Source organism: Oryzias latipes, chromosome 8 (assembly GCF_053564925.1).
Source record: "Oryzias latipes strain Hd-rR chromosome 8, Olatipes_Hd-rR_3.1".
Classification (NCBI taxonomy): Eukaryota; Metazoa; Chordata; class Actinopteri; order Beloniformes; family Adrianichthyidae; genus Oryzias; species Oryzias latipes.
Window position 1 is genome coordinate 13,408,958 of NC_136244.1, and position 26,618 is coordinate 13,435,575.

The 26,618-nt window shown below is 37.9% G+C and overlaps 1 protein-coding gene across 2 annotated transcripts in view; it reads left to right on the top strand.

Annotated features, from left to right (window-relative positions):
- The window catches only part of elfn2b (extracellular leucine-rich repeat and fibronectin type III domain containing 2b), a 109,731-nt gene that overhangs the window by 56,271 nt on the left and 26,842 nt on the right, over window positions 1-26,618 (top strand). The window contains exon 1 of one of the 2 annotated variants that reach the window (XM_078951507.1): window positions 17,139-17,364. The exons of the other annotated variant lie outside the window; for it this stretch is intronic. The gene's annotated coding sequence lies outside the window, so the exon portion shown is untranslated. Of the gene's footprint in view, window positions 1-17,138; window positions 17,365-26,618 lie in introns of those variants that run through there. 2 annotated transcript variants of the gene reach the window in all.

Sequence of the window (26,618 nt, forward strand, 5' to 3'; positions counted from 1 at the left end):
CGTTCTCTTTGTCGAAAATTCATTTTCAATTTATCCCAGATGTGTGCCAATTTTGGTGAGTTTTCGGGTATGTGGCGGGGGTCAAAATTAAGCTCAAAGACGCCGTTAGTGTGCAAGAAGAATAATAATAATGAAACGAAGCAGAAACAATATAGAAGTTTTTGCGGTTAGGATTTCCCATGTATTTCAATGCGGCCTGTCTTTTACTATAGGCTGGGCATGTCGTTTTGGCTTTAAACCCGTCTTTTGAGGGCTTTTTGGGGCTTTTTTGGGTTTTTGTCGTCATTTTTGCGACTACAATTTTGTCGTTTTTGCGATGGTGTTGTGCGTGTGTGTGTGTATTTTTGTTGCGTTACACAATTGTCGTATTGTTTTGTGCTTTGGGCGATTTTTGACCCCATTTTTTGGCGTTTTGACGCGTTTTTTTGACGTTTTGGACCTTTTTGAGTGTTCGACCCTCGTACCAGTTACAATATGGTCCTTGCACTCTGTGAGTGCTGCGGGCCATAATAATGAAACGAAGCAGAAACAATATAGAAGTTTTTGCAGTCAGGTGGCCTATGTATTTCAATGCGGCCTGTCTTTTACTATAGGCTGGGCATGTCTTTTTGGCTTTAAACCCGTCTTTTGAGGGCTTTTGGGGGCTTTTTTGTGTTTTTGTCGTCATTTTTGCGACTACAATTTTGTCGTTTGTGCGGGGGTGTTGTGCGTGTGTGTGTTTATTTTTGTTCCGTTACACAATTGTCGTGTCGTTGTGTGCTTTGGGCGACTTTTGACTCCATTTTTTGGCGTTTTGACGCGTTTTTTCGACGTTTTGGACTTTTTGAGTGTTCGACCCTCGTACCAGTTACAATATGGTCCTTGCAGTCTATGACTGCTGCGGGCCATAATAATGAAACAAAGCAGAAACAATATAGAAGTTTTTGCGGTTAGGATTTCCTATGTATTTCAATGCGGCCTGTCTTTTACTATAGGCTGGGCATGTCTTTTTGGCTTTAAACCCGTCTTTTGAGGGCTTTTTGGGGCTTTTTCGTGTTTTTGTCGTCATTTTTGCGACTACAAATTTGTCGTTTGTGCGGGGGTGTTGTGCGTGTGTGTGTCTATTTTTGTTGCGTTACACAATTGTCGTCTCGTTGTGTGCTTTGGGCGACTTTTGACCCCATTTTTTGGCGTTTTGACGCGTTTTTTTGACGTTTTGGACTTTTTGAGTGTTCGACCCTCGTACCAGTTACAATATGGTCCTTGCAGTCTATGACTGCTGCGGGCCATAATAATAATAATAAACATTCGAAAAACAATATAGAAGTTTTTGCGGTTAGGATTTCCTATGTATTTCAATGCGGCCTGTCTTTTACTATAGGCTGGGCATGTCTTTTTGGCTTTAAACCTGTCTTTTGAGGGCTTTTTGGGGCTTTTTTGTGTTTTTGTCGTCATTTTTGCGACTACAATTTTTACGTTTTTGCGTTGGTGTTGTGCGTGTGTGTGTGTATTTTTGTTGCGTTACACAATTGTCGTGCTGTTTTGTGCTTTGGGCGACTTTTGACCCCATTTTTTGGCGTTTTGACGCGTTTTTTTGACTTTTTGGACCTTTTTGAGTGTTCGACCCTCGTACCAGTTACAATATGGTCCTTGCACTCTGTGAGTGCTGCGGGCCATAATTAAGTTTTTTTTTTTTTTATATGATAAGGTAATGCTGTGAAAATAAAATAAGATAAAAAAGGATCCGTAATCTGTTGATTGTCCAAGGTTGGTATTCCGTCTTCTGCTGATTAACAGCAGTTCTTCTGGGTTTAAACAGATTTTATAGTTCTCTCCGATGTTATGTCTGCAGACATTAGATTGAGGTCCATATCCTTCTTCAGCTGATATCAGCGGCGCTGAAAGTTGAGGTCAAGTTGTCTGCAGGTCAGAACTCTCTGCTGAAAATCAGGGTCACTTAAGACTTTTGGAGAAAGTTTAGAACATTTTTTCAGTGCAGTCTTACATGCTTTTGTTTTCTTCAGTGCATTGTGTTATGCATCCTGATTGGCTGCCAACATTGTCAAACAATCTCTGCCGTGTTGTCTCAGAATGCGTTCAGTTCGTCAAATTGACTTAAATCTTTGATTGCGATCAGACCTTTGTTTTCATTCTATAATCCTGGACTTTCTTTGGACTTTAAAAGTTTTAACAAGAGAGAGGAGTGTAAGAATCTTCATGTATGTCTGACAAAAGTGTGTATTTAGGGGTTTTACACACTTAAAAAATCTGTAATCCTACTTTGCAGATTTTACATATCGCTGGTTATTTTTAGAACGTAACCCCTGTGATAAATGAGGGAACATTCATTAAGGAAAGTTTCTACTGGCTGTTGTAATTGGGTCATGTCAAAGCAAATGTGCATTACTGGTTTATAGCTGCAAAGAACAGTGCATGAGAAAAGAACAATGCGGTGAGACGAAAGATAAGTGGAAGAAAACCCTAAAATATTTACAACCACGAACATGTTTTACGCTTGGTTTTGTTAACGGTACAAATTCTACCCGTCTTCATCACCGACTGACAATAGTACTTGCATTCTGTAGGCCTTGTCAATCAATCTCACTGCCATGTCTTCTGTACAGAAAGCGTTTTCTACCAATTCACACAAATCTTCTGCAGATTTTTGTGTTGATTCTATAATACTGGACTGATTTTTCAACAAAGTTTTGAACTTTAAGAGTTTAAACAAGAGGAAAATGTGTGTTATTAGTGAGTATCAACTGCTTTGACTGCTGCTGAAACTAGGGTACAGGGATGTAGGAGTTGGGGGCTGGGCCAATGTTGGCGCCGTTTGACCCGGCTGTCCTTTGATGGAATCCACTTTCACTTTCACACCAGAAAGTCTGAACTGAAGCTAGAATCATTAGATTTGTATGTTGCCCTTTTCTAGGAAATGGTCATTGGAGGAATCTGAAAAATTCCAAATATGTACCGAATTAGAGTGAGATTTGAACAGTAAAAGACTGTGAGGTATGAGGTAAGGTATGGTTACCCCTTGAACACCAAAGCTTTAGCTCCAGTATTGACATTCTTTTGAGTACCATAACTCTTCAAGCCGATAAACCTAAATCCAGTGGACTCTGAAGCTGAGAAAAGCAGCACTTTTTTTAAACATGAAACACTTATGGAACAGTGCAGTGCCAACGAAATTGACGTAAATCAACAGATTCTATCACACAGAAAAGCGGTTTCACGCTGATATGCAACAATTTGTTGCATATCGGTGCAAAGCCAATATGAAACGCTGCTTTTCTGCGAATCAGAAACAGCACACAAGGCCAAAGAGTGTGTTATTAAGGTATCGCCAGGGAAATCTCCTGTGTTAAAGGTTTAACTACAGCATTAGAACCTAATAGAATTAGCCAACAATGCGATCCAAAGCAAAAAAAAAAGAAGTAGTTTGGGATCTTTTCTTTATCTTCCTAAATTCCATGTTCACTTTAAAATTGTTGTGCCACACATACTGAAAAAAAATTAAATTCTTTGGAACTAACTGGATTGTTTGTCTGGAGCAGTGGTGGAGCTACAGGGAGGTTGAGTTAATATTGATTTCATTATAGACAAAGATTAAGAAATCATCAATACCTACTTCTTTAAGCATAAGTAAGAAGCACCTATATAGCTAAAAGAGCTGCTGTTTTAATTGTATTAACAATAATAAAACTGTTAGTCTTCTCACTCCCCTTAATATAAAGGTCTAGCTTCACCGGTCTGGAGTCAGGGTTAGGGTTGTCCTCTAACCCTGTTTTTGTCATTTCTGCTTCATTTCTAAATTTATAGCTCACTTATTTCATCCTCTCCTGAAACTTCCTTTTATTTGCATCAGCGCTTTCATAAACATGGAACAGACGGCTTACGCAGATGCACCAATGCACAGATATGAACAGTCTCTGACAGTCTAGCAGACAGCAGCGGCTCAGATTGCCGTCAATGCCACAATTTTGGAGGAAAATAGGGAGAACCGTGCAAATACATACGACATTTGTGAAGCTTTGTCATGGTATTTCTGCATTTAGCCCTTAGTCCTGCATATTCTTAGCATTTTATACATACCTGATACTTCATAGCTGTAATTTGTTTCGTGTGTCCTTTGAAGTGATAATCCGCCTGCCAGGTCTTGTGGTTGATGGAGCTGCAGCCTGCAGGTAATTATCAATTCTCTTTGTATGTAAGAGTGAAAGTGACAAGAACAGAACGATAGAAAACTGGTTTAATTCCTGTAATTTCCTGTCTGTTGAGTGCAAAAGTTCTTTAGGGCTCTTAACCCGTATTATTTTTGCAATGAAATCCTATGCGAGCTGCAGCGGGCTAACGTTGGCTCTCGCGATGGATTCTGTCATGCTTGCATACTTAGTAAGCATATGCGCACATATAAACATGCACAAAAACAGCCTGAAGCACTAAGAAGAGAATGGAAAAGGCATTATTAGGCAAGGAATAAAGACCAAAACAGATTATAGGAGTGGAGAAAAAAAATGGATCTAGTGAAGAGACAATATGAACAGAAATAATCTCTTCTTGCCTGGCATTAAAAAAAAAAAGTTTAGGAAGGATCTAGCAAGACTGTATGTCTAAGCTACAGTGGAAAAAGGGTATCTGAAACATACCATTCGAACTAAAATGTATAAATCACCCAACGTATCATAATTAATAATATCTTAAATAAAGGACATTGCAATTACTTCTTTGGATTTCTTTAAAGGGTTTGAAAAAACCTCCTTATGCCAAAAAAAAATGTGGATTTTCCGTCAATTCTATGATCTAGTGGGCCTTTTAGGGTTAAAGTTTCCACTCTACCCGATGATACACAATACATAAGTGCTCAAATGCAATATTTAAGGACAATTTTGTTACCCTTCATTATTTACTGTCTTACTGGGCTTGACAATATTTCCATATAGTTATTAACTTTATTGCATTAATGATAGGAAGAGCCTCCCATTACAGAAGCGTAATGGGAGACTTTTGCTACAATAAGACACTATAGTAAAATCTAGAGGAAAAGAATAAAACAATAGTATTTACCTTTGAAATAATAATAGATAATGTTAGGAATCAATGGGAAGAGAAACCACTGGATCTTCCTACACCTATTTTTCTTTGTCTTTTTGAACCCATTTGATTCATGGACAGAAACAACACAGCAAGGGAATAGGGCAAGTGTGACTGTGGGTTTTCACTTTAAAATCCTGTATGTATATTTTATGAGAGCTGTGATATTTCTAGGTCCAAGTAGACTTTAATAGGAAAGGGGGGGGGGGGGGTATGAGGGCGTGTGCTTGAAGATTTACGTATGAGCATCGAGGTCTGCTGACTTTTTCCACACACTGAATATAAAGTGCCCACGTAGAGAGAACTTGCAGAAGTGCTGCAAGACTGTTCTGACCTGCTTTTATGACACTTAAAATCACCATAAAAGTCCAAACAGGCAGTCAAAACCCAACCTAAAGGCTTTTTCTTTTTCAGATAGATTCTTGGTTTCTTCTAATATCAACTGTCGTTCTCTTTTTTCGGGAGGTGAAATAATAAACTTTGTGCAAAACTGCAAGAAATATCTATGTATTTAAGCTCCAAGGAAATGTAGATCACAAAATGTAGTTTTCTTCTTTAAAATTGTCCCAAAGCCTATCGGCATTGAGCCAGAAGTTATGCATTGCAAAACCACATATTGCATCTTTCAAAACAATATGACTATTCTCTAGTTTTAATTGAAAAAGTAGCAAATTCAAAGGAATAAACACCCCAAAGAAAAAAGGACGTAAGCAATATGCCAACTCCCAGGACACAATAAACTTGAAAACAAATTTTCTTTAGAATAAAAACACAAAACAAGACAAAGAACAAACCAATATTGGAGCTAACGAAGTACAGAGCCCCAGACATGACATTCAAATTAATAATTTGTAGCCTCTGATTTGTATTTTGTCCGCGAAAAATTCCATGTTATTATTATTTTGTGGCCACAATTTATTTTGTGGTAACAAATTATTATTTAGTTTGCACAGATTAGCATTTTATGGCCACAAATTAGCTTTATGTGCACACATGACTGTATTTTAACATCGGTTCCCACTACTGAATTGTGGGACACTCAAAAGATTCTTCTTTATTTTTTCTTTTTTTGCCTGGTGTTGCCACCCTGCCTCACCTCAGCAATGTGGCAATGTGGAGTCCCGAATTATTTTTCTGGTCCTCATCTCTCTGGCCACTCCTGTAACTTGTTTACTTGCTCTCATTCCACTAAGGTATAAAACAATGTCTCGCATTACCTTCTTCACACACACACACACACACACACACAACTACACACCCACACACACACACAAAACAGTGGACTATGAATCTTCAGACACGTGAGGTGTATATTTGTATAAATCCCTTTTGCATTTGAGGTTACACTTTATTTATATTATATTTGTATACATTTCTAGTTGAACCAGACAGAAAAGAGAAAATGAGAGAATGAGAAAGTGTGATGAAAGGGTATAAAAGAAAGGGGGGGGGGAGTGGTCAATGCATTAGAGGAAGATTAAGAAGTTGGAGGGGATGGAGTTACAAAGCAAAAGGTAGCTGGGGGTATAAAAGTGGATGGAACTAAACTTCAAGTATACTGCCTCACTTTTAGTATAGACTAAGTATAATTGTAAAGTACACTTACATAGATTACCTTTTGGTAAGGGAAACCCTGCCCTCAAGGATAGGATAGGATCTGATGTATTCTAACCAATTTTCTAGCATATCAAGAAGAAATTCATGGTTCACCATATCAAATGTTGTACTCAGGTTAAAGTTCCACTCTGATCATCTTTTGATTCAAAAGTGTTCCCAGTGTCTTTTAGTTATGATTATGCTGTTTTTAGACAGAATATTTTTAAAAAATTGTCATTTTCTAGCATAGTTTGTGCAGAGCGTCACATCTGTATTGTAGGCAGGATTGTTGATGCAGTGTAAGTCTAAAGGCTAATGGGGCGAGCTGGTTTTCTTCTTCGTGTTTCTTATATTCCTGGTCAGAGTTCATTTACTGCCCCTAGGTGAGTGGCAGTTGAAACTGCAGGATTTCACATGCAGTAAGACATGAAAACAAACCAAACCAGATAAAGGAGTGAAATTTTGTAACCTTCTCTTCCCATTTGAACCAAGTCCACAACACTATTCCAGTGTGTTTGCAACCTAAGGAGATAGTTTGGATCATATGGGATGGGAAGGGTTAAGCTCCAGTGTCATCTTGCTTGAGTGAAATCCACATTGTGGATTTTCACAGACTGTGATTTTAGTAGCACAGTAAGATTTTCAGAATCAAGATCCAACGTTTAATTTCACGACAGAGCGCACAAATCATGTAGCATGTGGAACTCTCTGCACATGAGTGACATGGCAACAAAGTCATGATGCAAAAAGTCTTGCTGTGCGACAATCCGCTATACAGTTAATGCTTAACCTGCTTCAAAATCTACCAGATTTACTCATGTTAGGAAATTGGCGAGGATTCCACAAACTAAGAACGTTATTGATTGTTGGTAAAGTTTTCACTTCAAGCAGTATTTTCTTTTCTATTTACATTTTTTCTATAATGAAAACCAAATCTAACATTTAGAGCAAGATTGAAGGTATAGAAAGAAATTCCCTGTGCACGATGTGAATAAATCCTTTGAAGTGATGGCCGGTGAAGGCAGATTCTTAAATAATACAAGAAGCAGCTCTGCTGGGCTCAGTAAACAAACAAGCAATGCAGTTACGTCTACAAGAAGCACGCTAAAAGATGCTGACAAGAGAGAACTGAAATGAGGCACCACAGATTCAGAGTTTAGCTCCAGAGCCATGTTGTTTTTCATCCAGCTTTTTTTCCTTGCCGTTTTTCATGTCACTCCACTGAATTGAGAAATTGTGGTGTTAAAAAAAAAGTTTGGATGCACAGTATTTAAGCTGTAGGCAGAAGTTTTTTATTAGGTCGTAATTTGTGTGCAGCGGGGTCTTGATTAAGACACGCACACACACGCGCATGCAAACTTATCAGCACGCTGATACACTGCCAACTGGATAAAAGTGGAGCACGAAATGAGGATCTGTGTGTCGTCTGAGACTTAGCCTGGTGTTATTTTAAATCTGAGAAGCATGTCAGGGTTACACTAAGTAGGTAGCCTTAAAGTAGAGCGACCTGCCATTTACCTATGGTGCATGCTGTATGTGTTAGTCAACGCCTGTATAAATGTTGCATTAGAAGTATTTTAAAAGTGATAAATACAAGGAATAATAAATATACGTTTTATTTTAGCATTGCAGAGCTGCATCCAGCATTGATCCTCAAACTGACTTTTCACATGAGGCAGCTGTTAACTAGCAGTGCAAACAGATGCTTTTTATCCCTCACGCCTATAAATCTTTATAGGCAACGATTTTTCATGATTTGCTGATACGAACATCTCTCTTTGTGATTGGAATATTTCATCCTCTGATCCAGTCATTTTCCAAACCTGGCTGATTCCTTTCCGGGTCACAGGAATGCTGGAGCCAATCTCAGCCACTGGCGAAGGCGGATAAAGATTTTATTTTTTCATCATTTCAGAACCTCATTTGTGTCTAAATTATGTCCAGAGATTTAGCTCTATGTTTAAGTTTTTTTCTTCTAAAAATAAAATTTAAAAAATCTGATATCCAAAAAAAATAAGATTTCTGCAATTGATGATTTACGTCTTTCATAAGCCTTTTATTCAAATACATTTTTAAGTTTTTAGTATTTAATTTTTTCAATTATTGTTGATGTTTTTTCTTAAATGACTGTGATGACTAGCTACAGCACCAATCCATACAGTAAGTCTCATGTTTTAATTAAATGATGTCACAATTGACTGATCTATTGAAATGTAACTAGGGATAGATGTTAAGAACTTTATTGAAAAGAAAAAAAATCAAATTTATACTGTAATTTGGTTTATGTGATTTAGATGAAAGTAAAAGCATTTTTAAAGACACATTTTCATTTATGCACTTTGATAATTGAGGTCCAACCTTTACTCGCTTGATCAGGTTACGTTGTGTGTTTAAAGACCCACTCTGATGAAAATTGTGTTTTTGCTGCTTTTTACATGTTCTTGTGGTATTTCTTTTTTCACAATGAAAGATGTAAATCAAGAAAATTTAGATTAAAATTACATTTCTGAGTATTTCTTTTTTTAAATCATTGTGCAACAAGAACAGATGCAGAAATGCTGTTGGGAAAAGCTTGTAGGTGTAGCGAAGAAGCTACGAAGGCTCCATCTTCCAAGATTCAGTTAATTATTCTGTACCTTGTTCCATTGTTTTAATCTGTTTCTCTGCCTTTCACTGTTTTATTTTGTAAAGCACTTTGGGATTTTATCTGTAAAAGGTACTACACAAACAAAGTTTACTTACTTACTAAATCCATGAATGTCTTCCTTTTCCTTGTCCAAGCTGACATCTGGCTCATAAACTGTACAGATGGATAGCCCCAATATTGCTCGCCATTTTTGTTACACCGGCTATGCTCGGTTGGGGCTGTTAGGGCTTGTAACCTACCAGGAGAGCATGCAATTAGATGGATGATGGGTAGGGGAGCAGGCTTACTCTGCATGTGCCAACAGTTCCGCCTATAACTCAAATGCAAATTTCCTATGAACTACTCTAACAAACAACTCTTTTTTATAGATTTATATTTTGGCTAAAAACATCATAATCATAATTAAAAGACAAACGGGAATTTTTTTACAGTAAATCCAAGAATGATTAGGATGAAGAGCAAAATCCTAACTTTTAATGTTTAGTTGCCTTAAACTATGAGTAGATAGGACTCCTCTTCATCATTACCACATATAGTTACATTTTCCTCAATGCGTGCATAATATAACAACTATAAGTCAATTACGTAGGCTGTAAAGATGGATATAGGGGAAAGACATGTATGCAAATTTGCACCTTTTAGATAAAACAAGTGAAGTGGATCTCGCTTCCACGTGCCAAATATGCTTCTTCGTTGCTGTGCGTTTCAGCTAAAGTTGTGAATTTCACCTTTTTTGCAAGAGGCACACTTGGCTCACAGTGCAGTGAGAATGTAGCAGTTTTTTTTTTATTTTTATTGTTGCATCCAGCAATATATGAAGACATTGTTCCAAACAAAGCCATTATTCCTTTAACTGTGCTCCATTCCTGCGTGATCACAGACCATATGCTGATGATATGCCTACATTCTCACAACAAGAAACGCCGGCGCCCACGGACGGAGGTAGAAACACTGTGCGGAAGGAAATAAATAGATGGATCGGCAGGTTCGGCTGCAAACATCATTCCATTAACAGCGAGTGCTGGGCGTTGTCGCCTCTTTGAGGAAAAGATGCACTCCTGCTTTGGCTTGCTTGAGGGTGTGAGGCGGAAGAGAGAAAAAGGCATAATTATTAGAGTACAGTCTGCCCTCGCCAAGATAGCGGGATGACAGGTAAAGTGATAATGACAGCTTCTAAAAATTTCCAAAGCAGCACAGGGTACAATATGAGTTTTAATGAGGCTCATTTTTGTCATCTGTCTTCTAGTGTCATCTTAGAAACTGCTATTTACTTTTCGCAACGTTCCTTCTTTGTCAGCCCTCGCTGTTTCTCCTGTCTTCCTCCTAACTTTATTTTGGTTTCTTTTCTTTTCCATATAGCTTTTTTTTGTTTATTACACTCATTTTTCTTCCTCTTTCTTGCATCTTTTTCTTTTTTTACCTATCTTTTCATTATTATTCCCATTTCATTCAGTGCTTTTGTGACACAGCCAGACAGGTCTTTATCTACCTTTTTTTTACCCATCTTATCTATATTTCATCTTAACACCTGTTTGTGGTGCCGCAATCACATGTAAAGCAGAGCTCCATCTCGATAGTATTATATTCTTCTTTTTATCCGACTTTCAAACGTGACAGATGTGTGAGAGATCAAACAAAAAGTAGACAAAGGCAGCATGTTTTTTAGCAAATATTACAAGCAAATCAAATAAACAATAATGAGCCTCAGGGTGGAAGTTTTTATTTTGTTCCGTGTTTTTTATTTGTGTGCATGACAGTGATATGATTATATGTCTGAATAATGAGCTGCGTATACCAGCCTTGCTTCGGCAGCCGCGTGCACCTCACCACCAGCTACAGACAAGTGGCTGTTACTTGACTTTAAACAATAACTTATAGTGGTAATCTTTGGAGATTTGAGCCACAGATCGCTCAGTGCTTCACTTTGAAGTCGTCAGTTTAGCAATTCTTCCACAAGAGACACTGAACATTATTATTCTATTTGTAAACATCAAAGGTGAATCTAAGTTTTTTTCCTAACCTGACTTCTGAATCCCACAGAGGACCTACTTCCAACCTCATCTTTCAAACTAGGGTGGTGATTGCTAACATACACCTTAAATTATAAATGTCTGAAAGGAGATAAAGCAGTGTCAAAGACTCAAAGTGCTTCACAAGATCGCAAATAGATCAAAAACAAAGATGCAGAAACAACCTGGAGAGTGAGCTCCAGCACAACAGGATGTGTGGTCATCTGGAGCTGAAGAAGGACTTATTTAAAGAGAGCCGCTGAGATAAGCATGTGTTTCAACAGGTTGGGAGAGAAGAGAGGGATAACTGCAAATCTTACCTGAATCCACAGTTTGGCAGCTACTGTTGGAACTATAACAGCCAACCCAACACAAATGGTTCCCAAAAAGTTGCCACTGAAACAATTGTGCAACAAACACGCAACACCACTCCCTAAAGCCTCGTTTCCACTGAGCAGAACAGTACGGTTTATAATCATTGTTTCCACTCAGAGTTGAACTATCACGGCTCATATGGGGTGTAGACCAATTGCTTTGAGTCATACATTAGTAGTGCGACTACAGCAAAAGCGACGTTTTCAACAACAACAATGGAGGTCATCCAGCAGCTCTTTTTTTCTGCTTGGCTTTTGGTACTTTGAATATACAAAGCATTTAATGTTGTTTAAGAAATGATTATAGGAGGCAAAGAGAAATACGCTGGCGCTGGTTTGGTGCTTTCTTTTGCCAATCAACAGCTTTCATCGTGTGACGACAGAAGCTCTGCCCTAACATTCAACATTTTTCTACTACCAAAGGGAGCCCAAAAACGGTACAGTTTGGTCCAGCTTAATGGATCATCATTAGTGTGGGTATGTGGAAATGTTGGTGAATGGGACTAGCATTTTGGGCCTTCAAGGAAGATAGTCTTCATCTAGCAGGACATACAAGTACATATATATAGAGATGACATCTTTTGTGTTGAAGGGTTAACAGTAACTGAAGAACTATCAGTTTAGTGAATGACCACCAAAATGACCAAAACTTTCACTGGACAAATATGCATGTGCAATAAGGACAAGCAGATTCTGCTTCGTAGACTTTAACTTGAAGTTCTGTCTCAGCTTAGAAAATGTTCAAAGCAAATCCCGGATGAGCCCCCAATTGATGTTGAGGCTCTGCTTGTTCACCCGCATCAAAAATCAGGAGATTGAACTCGGAAAACAAGAAGGGAAACATATTAATAAAACTGCCAAACCCATTTCAAAGAAAAAAGAGCAGCGATCTCTACAGAGAAGGAACGTTTTTTCTTTTTTTATCCAAACCACAACAGAGGGGCTTTATCTAAGCTATCAAGGGTGCAGCCAACCAAGCTATTTTTCACCACCACCCAGCAAAGAAGCAAAGCAGCAAACCATATGTTAAATATTGTCTAAGTTGGGGTTCAGGATGTCAACTATACCTATTCTAAACAGCACACTGAAATGTTTCATGAAAGGCATTACTGACTTGAGATCATGGAAAGACAGCCCTTTTTTTTAGTTTCTATGAAGTTGTTAGAAATGTGTTCTTCTGAAGTACTCTGGTGACTCTGCCACTGGTGGGTACAAGGGCAGTAATAAAACACAAACCCTCCACATTAGTCTCTACGTCACAGTGTTGACATAATGTAATGCAGATATCTCTAAAAGAATAGTCCAGGAAAGGAAGAGGACAGAAAAATGTCAAAATTTGGAAACTTTTTGAAATGACTTTCAGAAAGCTGTTGCTCTAGAAAACTTCTAAATGTCTGGCTCCACTATATAAGGAATGAGGACACCTAAGACTTTAGTACAGTGCTGTAGATCTTTTATTCATCAGTGAGATGCATGAGTTAGGTCAACTCTGTAGCAGAGCAGTCAAGATGAATGTTGAACATTGGCAAAACCTTTACCCTTCTACTTAAGCTCGCATACCTCTTCTTTATTCTGTTTTAACAATGAAACACAGCTGATCAAAAATTGAAATTACATGAAGGGGTGAGAGAAGAGTTTGTGTGAACGCCTGGCACAAAAATGAGAAGTCTGTTTGTTTTGGTGTGTTTGGCTGCATCGTTGTATCCTTTGCATATTTTAAGCTTAAAGCCAATAGAGACAACAAACACATAAATGTCTTGAAATAACTTGTTTTAGGAAACATTCCTGTCTATATGAATATTTATGCATTTGTTTTGAGTGCGCTTTGAATTTAGACTAAAGATTTCATTAAAAAATTGTCATGTGATGCTGACAAACTGCTGATTTGAAATGTTCAGTCAAATATTTCATCAACACTGTATAATACAGTCATCGTGCAGTTTGAGATTTAGTCCATTTTATATCAGTTTAAGAGTAATTGCGCCCCATAATTAAAGTGTCATCCATGTTTGGAACCACTCAGAAGTTATTATGGTTTACTATGAAGGAACTTTTATAAAAGAACATGGAAACTGCTGAAATGAATTAAGATGATGAAGTTTGTCAACTGCCTGTTTGTCTCAGAATTGTTAAGCGTTTACAAAAAATAGGTTATGATCAGCACACGTTTGTCAAAAGCGTCTCTTTTTTTTAAAAAGGGCAGCATGGCTTAAATAATACTTAAGTGTAATGTCGTTTTAATCTATAAACTGGTTAAAATCCAGATTTTTAAGTGATAATTGTAATAGAACAAAACTGTAGACCAAGAATGCCCAAGAAAAAAACAATTAAAAGAGATGTGTTTGTTTTTGTAATAATAACAGCAGTGAATAAGATAACTATGTGTTATTTTCCTGTTCACAATTTAGAAAGTTTAAAGAGAGCATTTAATCCTGAATAATATGTAACATTTCATATAAACCCACATTTAATGTTGAGAAAAGTTTTTTTCTTCTTTTTTATTTCAGGTCTTCAAATATGAAATTCACAATAAATTGGGTTAAAATGTATTTAGATTGGATTTCTGTTCTATGTGAAAAAATGAAAAATATCCCAGTACAATATAATTTCCATTAATTTGCATTTAATGTTAATATAGGAATTCAAAGATTGCAGGCCGAATGTTTGGCCCTCATGCTTTTTCACTCACCAAATTGAGCCCTCTTTGCAAAAAGTCTGGACACCCCTGCTTTAGACCATACCATTAAATGCTATAGCTTCAAAAACCAGTGAATCGATCTTTATACTTTAGGGAAAATCTCATGTAAAACCTAATGAATTTGATTCATTAATGTAAGCAAAAAAAAAAAATACAAACGAAAAAGAAATGGCTTGTTTCTATTTTTTATTTTTATTTTTTATTTTGTTACGATTCCAAGCTGCTGCAGGCGGTTATTTTCTGGCTTCACCAGGCAAGAAACTCTATTATAGCCTCTCAGAGAGGTGTAACTCAGTCTGGAAAGAGAGGGTGGTTTGCACCTTCCCCTTGGCTCTAAATTGAAAAATGACAGGAGCTAGAGCTGGTGAATTTGTGTCAAACTGACTCTGTCCCTTCAAAAAGTCGTCTTTGAGACTGAATGGCATAAACCAAGGATTTATTCTCCTCCATAATCCTGTCCACCTGTTTTATTTTTGGAGTAATGTGGATGAGAAGCTGCTTTGTCACTGTAAAATGTTCATTCAATTGTCGCAAATGCACAAATAATAATCAGAAATCAATTTGTCATGCAATCAACGTGCAATTTCTCTTTTGCCTAATCATGCAGTTGTTGTCAAACACTGATCCCCTTTAACACCAGTTTGAATTAAAAGATAATTGTCGCATCATCAACTGACGACAATACACAATGAAATAGATCAGGGAAAAATCTGAAAAAAAGTTAATAACCTATTTGCTAGCTATGTTTGCCACCAAACCTCATTGACTCCCTGGACCTTATCTGATAATGAATATAAAAGACGTAAATTATCTTCAATTAGGTGTCTTTTTCATCACAGCAGACGGCTGAAACTGATGGGTTTTTTTTTCTACAAAGGTGACGGGTGAGTATCGGTTTCTAAAACAAGAAATGTTCGAGTTCATGGAATGCAGAAAAATGCCACGATGCCTCAGAGAAATAACAGGCCCTTGGTGTTTACAATCTGACCCTGAAGAAAGGCACTCGTAAAAACTTCCGAGTGCTGCATGATTGCCTGCGTGGAGTGGGTTGAACAGTTTTGGCTCCTGACATGATAGAGCAATGAAGCAGCGCTTGTTGCTCCTCGGGGGAAGACAGGTGCTAAAAGAGCACTGATGCATTCTGACTCTCAATACATCTAATCTTGGCTGTGCTCCGGTCCATGCATACAATCTTCCCAAAGAATGCAATTAGATTTGACAAATGTTGTTGTTTTACGAATGCTAATTGGAGAAAGTGGCACTTAGTTAAAGCTCCTGTGCAGCGAGATAATATACTTTGCTGTGGGGGGTTATCCTTCTGGGAAATTGAAGACAAAGAAAGAAAAGAGTGCAGGCAGGCATCTGTGGTAATAGAAAAAATGTAAGATTTCTTGAGGCATATCCTACAAGAAAGTTGAGGTTTAAATTGCAAACATAAAAGGTAAAGTATGTTTTATTGGATCCAAAATATCCATAACGTTTCAGCTTTTAGATCCACTTTTGCAGTTTGCGAGTAAACACATTATAATGATGATCGTTTCTGCTCCTAAAGCCTTCGTCATAACTGCCCTTTAAGGGTAGATTCCGGCTGTCTACGGATAGAAAATGGTCAAACCTGTACGGGGCCATGCAGAAATATTGAAGACATAGATTTCTCGAAGAGCGAAAATGTTCATGCATTTTTTTCTAGGGGCAACAGGTCGTAGCAAACACTTAAGTAACATGTAAGGGGAAGTAGGGATAAAAGATAAAAGAGTTTATATTTTTTTCAACTCCCCTAAGCCCTGCGCATCATGCTGGGAGCCCATTACTGCGGTGATGAGGGGGTGGTCCTTGCAAACCTGACTGTTCGAAATGAAGCGTGTTCTTGAATGCACGTTTAGCATATGGTGTTCACACTGGACTGTCCCTACCCGATAGCAGAGAATCTTGCTCCAGGTTTTTTCTTTCTATTAGCTCTATTCTGATTTAGGAAAGACTTTTGGTACTTCTGTCAATTATAGGGATGCTATCTATCCATCTATCGGTAGGCATAAGTCGTATCCGACTATACCATGAGGTTAGACATCAGTAGTTGGACAGCCATGCTGTTTTTTTATTCTTTACATAACTACCAAATCATAATCCCTGATTGGTCAAAGTTCAACTGGTTTAACGTTCAATGGGCGTTCAATGGCTGCGTGTTTTGTACATAGAGCCTGAAACAGTGGTATCGGAGTGAACGTATCTTCATCTGTACACCCTATGCGTGCGGCATTTGTGTGCGGTTAGTGAAGTGTGAGTAACTTCCATTATCCTTACAAATACTTCATCATACATTTGTTACAAGTCCTTTGAGATAGCCGTTTTGTGCCACTAGGGAACTCTGAGACACACCTGTGCTCCCCTTAAAATGCTGATCCTGTCAACCCCCTACTGCTTAAGACAATCCAAAAACCTGCAGCCCCGTACAGGTCAACCATTGTGATTAAGACTTTACATAACAAATCAATTTTTCCCATTTATTTTTTATAAGTTTTCTTTTTGTATTGATACTTTTGGTGCAATAGTTCTGGTTTTGTTTACTGACTGCACTTGCTCATTAAATGCACATTTAATTGCAGGACGTTGAATATTTTTGGACACTGACATGTAATACAAGCTTTCTAGAATTCAGATTCAACTTTTTTTTCTAAAAATAACAGCTGTTAAAACCGCAAATGTCAACAAGGTTATGCAGCAGTTGACAATAACTGAGTAATAGTGGTCAAGGGGGATTACTGGTTTGACAGTAGAGCAGTAAAGCATCTCTGACGTCAGCTACCAGCAATGATAACCCACCCACAGCATGCACAAGCTGAATCCTCTGAGCAGAAACGTTCCACGAGATGAGAAACATCCTGGACTTGAATCATCTGATTGGCTTTTTGCTGGGATTTTCACGTTCCCAAGCCCCTCCGTGTGAGAATAACAGATGAAGGAAAGATGGTAAAATAAGTTTTCTGCTTTGATCAACAACTCTTATCTTGGAGGATTTGCTGGAAGCTTGGGCACCCATGTTTGCGTCTTCTCTGCCGGTGCAATCTGCATCTGTGTCAGCCTCTGCCTTTCATACGCGGGGCTGATTTTAGCCCTCCTCATTGCCCTTCATAGTTGAGTAACTGCTAGCTGCTAGCATCTGTGTGGGTGTGTATGTAAAAATAAACAATGATCGTTTGAGCGTATCATCCCACTTAAAAAATTCTTTGAATCGCTGTTGCCGGAAAATTAAGGAATCACTTAAGGGTTGATGACGGCATGAAAGAATTGATTTATCAGATGTTTTGACCCAAATAAAAGCAGGAGGGGGTTGTAAATAGTAAAGCTGACTTCTCAGTTTCTTCCACATGAGATGCTTTGCTGTGCATGTGATTAAATGTGAGAGATACAGAAGAAGCTACTATTATGCGCAGCTACATGGACAGAAATGGAGTAGGTTTAAATGTTTTATGCCTCTGATTCTTCACCCTCCCACCTTCAGATGAACACAAAACTATTCACAACACCCTTTCTCATTTTTTTGTGTGCGTTTGCCAGTGAAGGCTCACACTTTGGATGCTGGTTTTGTTCTTTTAAAACTCATTTACCTCCTGAGCTTTAGTCCTCAGTCTCACACTCTTTTTTCCCTTTTCAGTCTCACTTGCTTTCACTTTTTTTTCTTTCCTTCAATTACTTTCTCTACAGATTCTGTTTATGGCAAAAAAAAACCTCAAATAATATGCTCGACAATTTTGTTTTGCTTCATCTAATGCAGAGTTTTATTGGTTGTGAAACATCTATTAGTAATTGCTTTTTTTTATATATTTCAAAGAAAATAAAACAACATTTGCTTATTTTTGAAACATTGCTTTTCGAAAAATCTAATGTAAAATTTTGTTTTATAGGGATTTAAAGCCTTTCAGAGTAAACTATATCATGTACATCATGTACATGATAATTTATTATCTTTGGTACACTAAAGATCAGTTTTTCAAATGAAAAACTGTATGAGTTATTTTTGCGAGCTCTCTTCCTAAGTGAGACGACTCGGTCTCCGAGACTCCGGCTTTCGCTCCGTGTGGCTGCTGCCCATTTCATGACGTCAACCTAGAGTCGACCTCTGCAGCGTGTCTGCATTTCTCCCACGAAAACAAACAACATCCGAACTTTTCAAAGATGGATGTGCATAATGTGCATAAAAAAGCAAAGAGTTTTTGCCGATCACTAGCTGCGTTTACATGGACAAAAGTAAGCGGTAAAGAACGCCTGATCGGAAGAAAAATGTGTCATGAAAACACGCCATTCAGAGTACTCTGCCCGGATCAGACTTGTTCAGATCAAGATTTCTTTCTGATCGAGATAGGTGGGTTATACTGATTGTTGATCCGACAGTGGTGCATGAAAACAGTTTATTCCGATCATGTGTCACTACTACTCTGGTTTTGTGTCATGGATAGAAGGTGTTTTGCTCCAGGGAAGGCTTTGGAGCGCAAACAGAACCGATCGGCTGCTCCTTTGCACTCCGCGTCTCCGTGCTGGTGGGCCGAGCGAACCGTGTTTCTGAGCAGAGCAGCCGGACTTATAGCTTTGTGTTTGAGGGGAGGGGAGGATGCTTTGTTACGTGTCGGAGGCTTCGAACTGCGATCTGTCCCGTAGCTATAGGTGAACGAGCTGCCAAACTCAGGAGAACCATGTCTCCGAGCAGAGCACACACCGGCTTTCGGGCGGTGTGTGAGTTTTTCAAAGCAGAAATGCCGCTCAGTCCTTAGAAACCTTTTAAACAATCACTTGAATTGGTGTTTCCAGTCGTGTCCAGACAAAATAAAGGCTGATGTTATTCCCACTTATTTACGTGCAGCCAAGATTCAGATTGCGGCATTTCCCGCATGGATTTTATGTTCATCCAAAGCTAAATGTTGTTAGCGCGTGTTAGCCTTCTCCTAACCCATCTTCCAGCTCCGTCCCGGCACAAAAAAAGCACTGACCACACGGATTAAAAATAAAATGATGAGCGAACAGGCCCTTCATAATAACCATAACAATAATAAAAGCACTTTTAAAAGATCATCTCGTATTTTACAGCGGGACTCGTTTCCTCTACTGGTATTTTAGAGAATACTGCGCACGCCCAAATGATTTATTCCGACCACAAGTGTGGGCTATGTAAACGTTTGTTATAATCATAAAAAGTTTTTCTGGGTCCATGTACACGGTTGAATTCTAATCCAATTTTTGATCCGATCAAAACATTTTGCACGTGCAACTGCGGCTGGTGTTATCCCCACAGAGAAAGAGTGTGTGTGTGTGTGTGTTAGCCTGGGGGCGGTGCTGACAGTGCAGATTCTTTCTGGGAGGCGCTGTTCTCACTTATCTACGTCACAACGTGAGAACCCAGAGAAGAGGAATACTCAGAAATGTGTGAATACCGCTTTGGGGTTGTTTATAGTGAGGAATACATATTATAATACACTTGATAGCTTAAAAAGTTGATTTTGCATTGTAAAGGCCCTTTAATAGGTAAAAATTTATGTAAATTCCAGGGGTGCCACATTTCTAGATCAAAAACCAAACCATATGTTACACCATTAGTGGGGAAAGTGAATTGTTGCATCTATGCATACCACTGTTAACATGGAAAGTGTCAAACACGTGTTGTGTAACATTTAAGGAGGATTCATCATTTCCTTTTTTGAGGGATTAGTATAATGGTTCTCTCCATTGTTACTCGCTTGTTAGCAAAGAAAAAAAAATAATTTTCTGAATTTCTTGGTTTTTGCACCAAAAATGAAGGTTTAAACCACATGGTGGTAGATATGAATAATTAAATTGTCTGCCATAGAAATGGTTACAAAAAATCTTCTTCTCATCATAAATTCATTCTGGTAGAGGTGTTTGGAATTGTGCGTTACATTGGTGTTTAGCATTTTTTCATCTATTTTCTTTTGTTTTCTGAGAAAAATGAATTTGGTTCCAAGATGTTTTATGACTCATTTTACCATCTGCTTTAAAGTTTAAGCTTTATAGTGCATTTGTAAAGTCTCATTTCCTTCTTTAAACAGCCTCTTTTTGTAATGTTTCTCCCTCCGCCTTTCTCAAAGGATCATTTTATTACTATTAAAAGGTCCAAGCTGTGCCTAAATCTCAGCTCTTAGACACAACATTAGGCCTCATATTTCCTGTTTCTTGGAAAAACTGTTTTCAGAGCAAAACATCTTAAGCACTTTGACCAAACTGTTTAATAGGTGATTCATCTGACTTAACTAATTCTATAGGTTCTGGTGGAAAACAATGTTCTGCTATCTTCTTGCATTCATTTTTTAATAAAGTATCATAGTTTTGTGATCCTGATCTTTAATGGCTCTAAAACAATGGTCTCCAATACGATGACTGCGATTGATTGGTTGGTTGATTGTGAAGGAAGTGCGTGTAGATCGCTGGCTGTCAGCCAATCATGAAGTACCTCAATTGATTGACATACAGAACGGCCAGTCTCAGTCACTGCAAACGTATCTTCCTACTAAACTGAGATCCACGCGCCGATTGCAAATGTGGAGTTTTTCTTCCTCCGAAACATTTCGTAAAATCTATAGAGTTTCTAACCATGGATGCTAAATGGCCCAAGGTCAGTCACTCAGAAAGACCCTTGAAGAGGGTGCACATAGAACGTTTTTGTTGTTGGCACACTGCGCTGCAGCACACAGGTCCAATTCATCATTTTTCCTTCAGCTGCTGAAAGAAAAATGACAGTACATTTTTATCATGTTGTAATCTAAAATATTCATCTAAATGTATCAATTTAAATTCAAAATAATTGTCTGAGTCACTTTAAAATCTGTGTTTTATAATAAAGTGTGTATTTTCAGTCCATATGTATGACATTTTCTAAATGATTTTATATTTAGGCCAACTCTGCTAATCCAGGACTCCTGATTTGTAATTTTTTTTAGTTCATTGAAGATGTGACACCCGGGTTTTTTTCTAGCAGGCACATGGAGGATCAGGTGTCAGAGTGTCCACTCAGTGTATTTACATTTTCAGATGACTGCGTCCCTCGCCAACTCTTTTGGGTCATTTGCTCAGCCCGACAGCACGGCAGTTCATTTAATTTACGTGTTGGGAACAATAAACTCTATTTTCCTGTCCCTCCTGCTGTCATCTGAAGACCGTCTCCCTGACACCATCCGTCCATCTTTCCAAGCAAACACCGTCTGTCTAAGGAGGATTAGAGGTCCACGTGCTTTAACTGTCTGTCCCATTATTCAGGAAAACTGCTGTGTTTTGACAATCCTAATGGTAAAAGCGCTCCGTATCCCCAAAACACTGATGAAAAAATCATCAGTCTGTCAAAGCTGCGTACACAACTGTGTGCAAGTCTTTACCCTAAAATAGAGAGCAATGACTAAGCAAAAAGATTTCCTGCATGACACGTGTCAAAAAGCAGATGTTTTGGGGAGAATTGTCCTTTTTTTTTTTTTTTTTTTTTTAAATCAAATCTGCATTAATCAAAGCCATAAATAAATCGTTCTTGCTGCACCTGAACACAGCACGTGCATGACATGATCACAGTCAGGGTTGCACTCTGCACCTGGTGCTGAGGCTTGCTCCTTAAACAGAAATCAGTGAGATAAATGAGACACACTATTTGCTGCACAAATCTATATTTTGTTTTGAAAGAAGCAAGTGAGAGTAATCTGCAAACAGTGCAGGAGAACCGACAGGGAGGCTGGGAGTACAAATTTGATTTTATTTGGAACCGATTTTCTCTGACCCACCTGGGCAGGAAAACTAACAGTTATTAAACGCAGCATTTTGAGAAGCAAAGGTGTTTGAGAAAAGTGGCTGGAGGGAGAGAACAGATGAAGTTGTTTTTTTAACCTCGGAATATGGTTTGCATCATGAACTGATGTTATAATTACACTTTTTCATGCTACAGTTTATTTTTTTGATTAAAAAGTGAAATATGTGCACACTAATCGCATTCTGGGCAACACAAATTTAGATATCTGTGCCGTTTTTAAAAACATTTCTATTAGGGGTTTTGATAGGTGAGATTTATTCATATGAGGTTGTCAGACTCTTCTTTATGGTCAGACGAATCTGTTCTCGATGTCCAATTTTTTTCTTGATCTCTCGCTTTTTCCATCTGTCCTCAAATTGAACAATCAGGAGGATGTTTCATAACTTTATGATCTTTGGTTTATTTGATATGTGGCGTCTTTTGTTCCCTCCATCAGACCCATTCCTTTTCTTATATTTCAGTGTGTTCCCTGCCCTCCTCCCGGATATTTTTCCGTCTTTGACTTGCCGAGATATCTACTATTCTAAAAACTCTACAGTTAAAAAAAAGGAAATAAACTTAGCTATGAGGTTAAGAATGTTTTTTGGGATTATTTTAATTTAAGAACGGTAAAAAAAACCCCACAGAATTTAGTATTGCTCCAAAAAGTGGCCAAACATAAAAAACCCTATTGCACTCCGTGCTTTAGGAGTTTAATACTTCATCTCATATAAGCTCTATGTGGCTTTTAATTTGCAGGTTACATTTTAAATTTTTAGAAATCCTACTTTAACTGCTAGTAAGACAAAAAGACTAGCAGAGTTTGCCTGCCTTAGAAAAAAATCCTATAGGCATCTACTTTGGCTTGCTTGTTTGGTGCGCCCATTGTGAGAGAAACGAAACAGATGGCACAATAGCTCTCCAGTGAAGTGAACGTACAGTATCCCCACAAACAAATACACTCGGTGGCTTTCAAAGCCCACACTGTTGCCTTTTCAGCAAAGATAAATATAGTGTTTGAGCAAACGATTTAGCAGTGTTTTGTTTTTTTTTACTTTTTTTTATACAAAGAGGGGGAAAAAATGCTAATTGAAGCAGCGGAATATGTCCCCGCTTAGGCCTTTCCTCCAAGGCGTGCAGGAGCAATTATGGTGGCCACTAAAAAAGAGAGAAAAATCCAACTTGACAAATAAAAAAACAGTTCTGTTTTAAAGGTCCTCTCCAGGGCCAACATTTTATTATTTTATTAATTTTTTTGGTTTATGTGCCAGTGCGGTAACGCATTGTGTCAGACACCATCTGCAGAGATAAGCTGCTCATTCTAACGTGGCAAAAGCAGGATTTAAAAAGACTAAATTACAGTTAAATTCTAAATCATAGTTAAAATACTTTATTTTTTATGAAATAAACAGCACAACTAGGTTAAGTCTTCCAGTATGTAAAACACCAGCCGACGCTTTCATCATGCATTCACATTTCCTTATAGCACAAAGTCTAGTATTCCGACATCTGCAGTTCCTGCTCCTTTGATCCGGCTCCTCTGTCAGCAGTCTCCACCTCATGTATAGTCAAAAAGCCGTGCAGAAAGGTAGCAGACTCTGGGAATGTTTCTGCGGCTGCTTCTCGGCAGCATACATCATCCTGCAGTTGCAGTACTCCTGTTGTTTCGTGTCGGGCTCCAAGCATGTCCATTTTTTATCTTCTTGAAATAAAATTTCGAGATTCAAACATTTCTTTCTTTTCTTTTTGCCCGTGCTCCAAACCCTCAACATCAATTTTCATATCCCCGTCTACCATGCACATGACGTAGCAGAAACGACACCAACCTGCACGTTACAGTAAGATGTAAGGTGCATTTAATGATACTTCACTTTCTTATGTAATGTTTTTTTTTTTCATTACCTCATCTTCTTCCCTTTGTCTCACCCTCCCCTAGTTCTGTTTTCCTCCGTCTCTTTTTCGCCTGCAGCCAGGCAGTGGCCTAGTTTAACACTGCAGACGGTTTCATTCGGATCAGCCCCCCAAAATAAATAAATAAATAAATATATATATATTTATTAATTTTAAAACCCAACGTGGAAGCATCAAAATCTCTGCAAAAAAAGAAGCTACACGTGTAGTGGGGTGAAAGTTCTATTCGTCATGATATTTTTTATATCTGCTCCAAAAAACATTTTTTTTTTAAATAAACAAGCAGAAAGAGACACTCATAGAGGTGCAGTCTTCCTTTAAAGATGTTATCACTGTGAGACAAGTAACGGCTTTCCAAGAACAAGGCAGTGACATAAAGGATAAAGATGCTTGTGATGTGTAATTTGCTTGTTTTAACTCCTGTTGGTTTGTTTTTGGCATTTACACCAAGAAATAACTTCACATTTCACATTTTTTACTTTTATTTTTTGATAAACAAAAATGAGATGTGATTTTCCTTTTAAATGAAATGTGTGAATATATATATATAAGGAAAGCTTAACCTGATCAAACTAAACTGCTTCTCTAAAAGGAGACCTGCATTCTTTTAAAGCAAGGACTTCAACTGGAATACCTTTATTTTGTGAACATTCAGTACGTCTCTGCATGTGTTGCACATTTGTCAGACCCGTGTTATAATCAGCCTGTTGTAATGCAGTCCTGCAGGCTGCTCGCTGGGAACCATCTCTCTTTGGCCACAGAAACTCATCATTATTAACTATGACTCATTGCCTTGATTTGCTGCTGAGTCATTGTTAATAAAATGAATCAATAGCGGCTGGCAAAACATACTAGATGCATCTCTGCCTCTGTAGAGATGTTAGTGAGCCAAAGGGTAACAGCACCAATCTGCAGGAACTATTGGAGACTTCTTTCAAAATTCTGATCGTTCCCTTTTTAATCCACTAATCCTGGAGAACAATTACTCGGCTCCCTTTGAAGATATTGCTCAATTATTCTCCGTCTAGATGGCTCTTGTTCTTCCAGAGTCCGGTGAAACAGCCGAAAGGCATAAATGCAGGCATACATGAAAGTCTAAGCTTTTCCCTTTTTTTTCTTCTTTTGTTGTAACTAAGGGTGAGGCAGGACAGTATAGGGTATATTTCCCTTTTAGTTGTTGGAAAGAGCAAAACATGAAACAAAAGGAAATCTAAACTATTTATAAAAATAAAATCCCCAATTGTCTAAAACCGTTTTCCCCCCCTGGTTCACATTTTTGGAAACACATGAAACATATAAAAAAGTGTAACCGATCAATCTGATCTGGTGACAACCTCAGGTGACAGGTCAGCAAAAAGTGTGAAGGGACCTGTCAAATGATCCATCAACACACTAGCTCTGATCTTTATGAAAAAGAAGTATCACCGTGCAGACCACAATGTGAGGTCAAGCACATCTCCGTTTATTGACTCTCGTCAGTTCTGACGAAGGACTTTATTTTTTTCTAATGCTTCTAATTCAGCAGGCGGACTTCCTCGGTTTTGCAAGGCTAACTAGCTGCAGGCTGCGATCTCATGTTTACTGTTCAGCAATGGGAGCGGTATTGGTCACCTTGTCTGATGCATTGCAAAGGATTTCATAGAAGTGCAATTTAAATGAAAATAAAGTCTAAATAGTAAAGTCAGAGAACAAAGTCTGACACTTTTCTTTGTCGATTAGTTGGTATTTTTAAAATATTAAGATAAATAAAAAAAAACAATGGAAAAGTGTATTTCCCCATAAGACTGAATTCAATGGTTTCCTCAAGCAGCCTTAGATTGTAATCGTTCCTTTTCTTTCCACTGAAAGAATCCAAGTGGAGTTTTTTCTCTTTACACTAAGAAGACTTGAAGTCACTGTGAATCTAAAAAAGAAATGCTGTCAAACACCAGCTAACTCATGCTGTGCGTGTTTTGCGGAAAGAGCTCAGTAGTATCACGTGAGATTGCCGCTGTTCCCTGAAGCACCAGAGACAGACTACAAGTCCTGGAAAAAAATCTGACATCAAGTTGATGTATTATGTAAAAGTTGAAGATTATTGCACTTTTTAAAAAATGGGTACATTCACAAAATACCCCAAATATTAAATTATGGCACAGTCAGTTTTTTTCATTATTCTTATTTTGAAACTTCCCATGACACTATATATATATATATATATATATATATATGAATATATATATGAATATTATAAGATTTGTTCCATCAAAACTATTTTAGATTTTAGTTTTTTTTTTTCCGCAATTGTTTGTCTTTAACTGTATATCTCACAAATTTTGTTAATTGTTTATTTAAAGTTTAGTTACATCTCTTTTTTTTATTTATCAGCATTGCAAAAGTAGTGATCCCCAACTTTTTTCAGGCCATGGACCTGGTGCCTGATTTAATTCTTTTTTTTTTTAATCTTTCAGTTTCCTTTATCATTAGACGGGAAAGTTTATCGTCATCTTCTGTAAAATATTGGCAGCTGGTTAAAACTTATTTTGTACTCTAGATT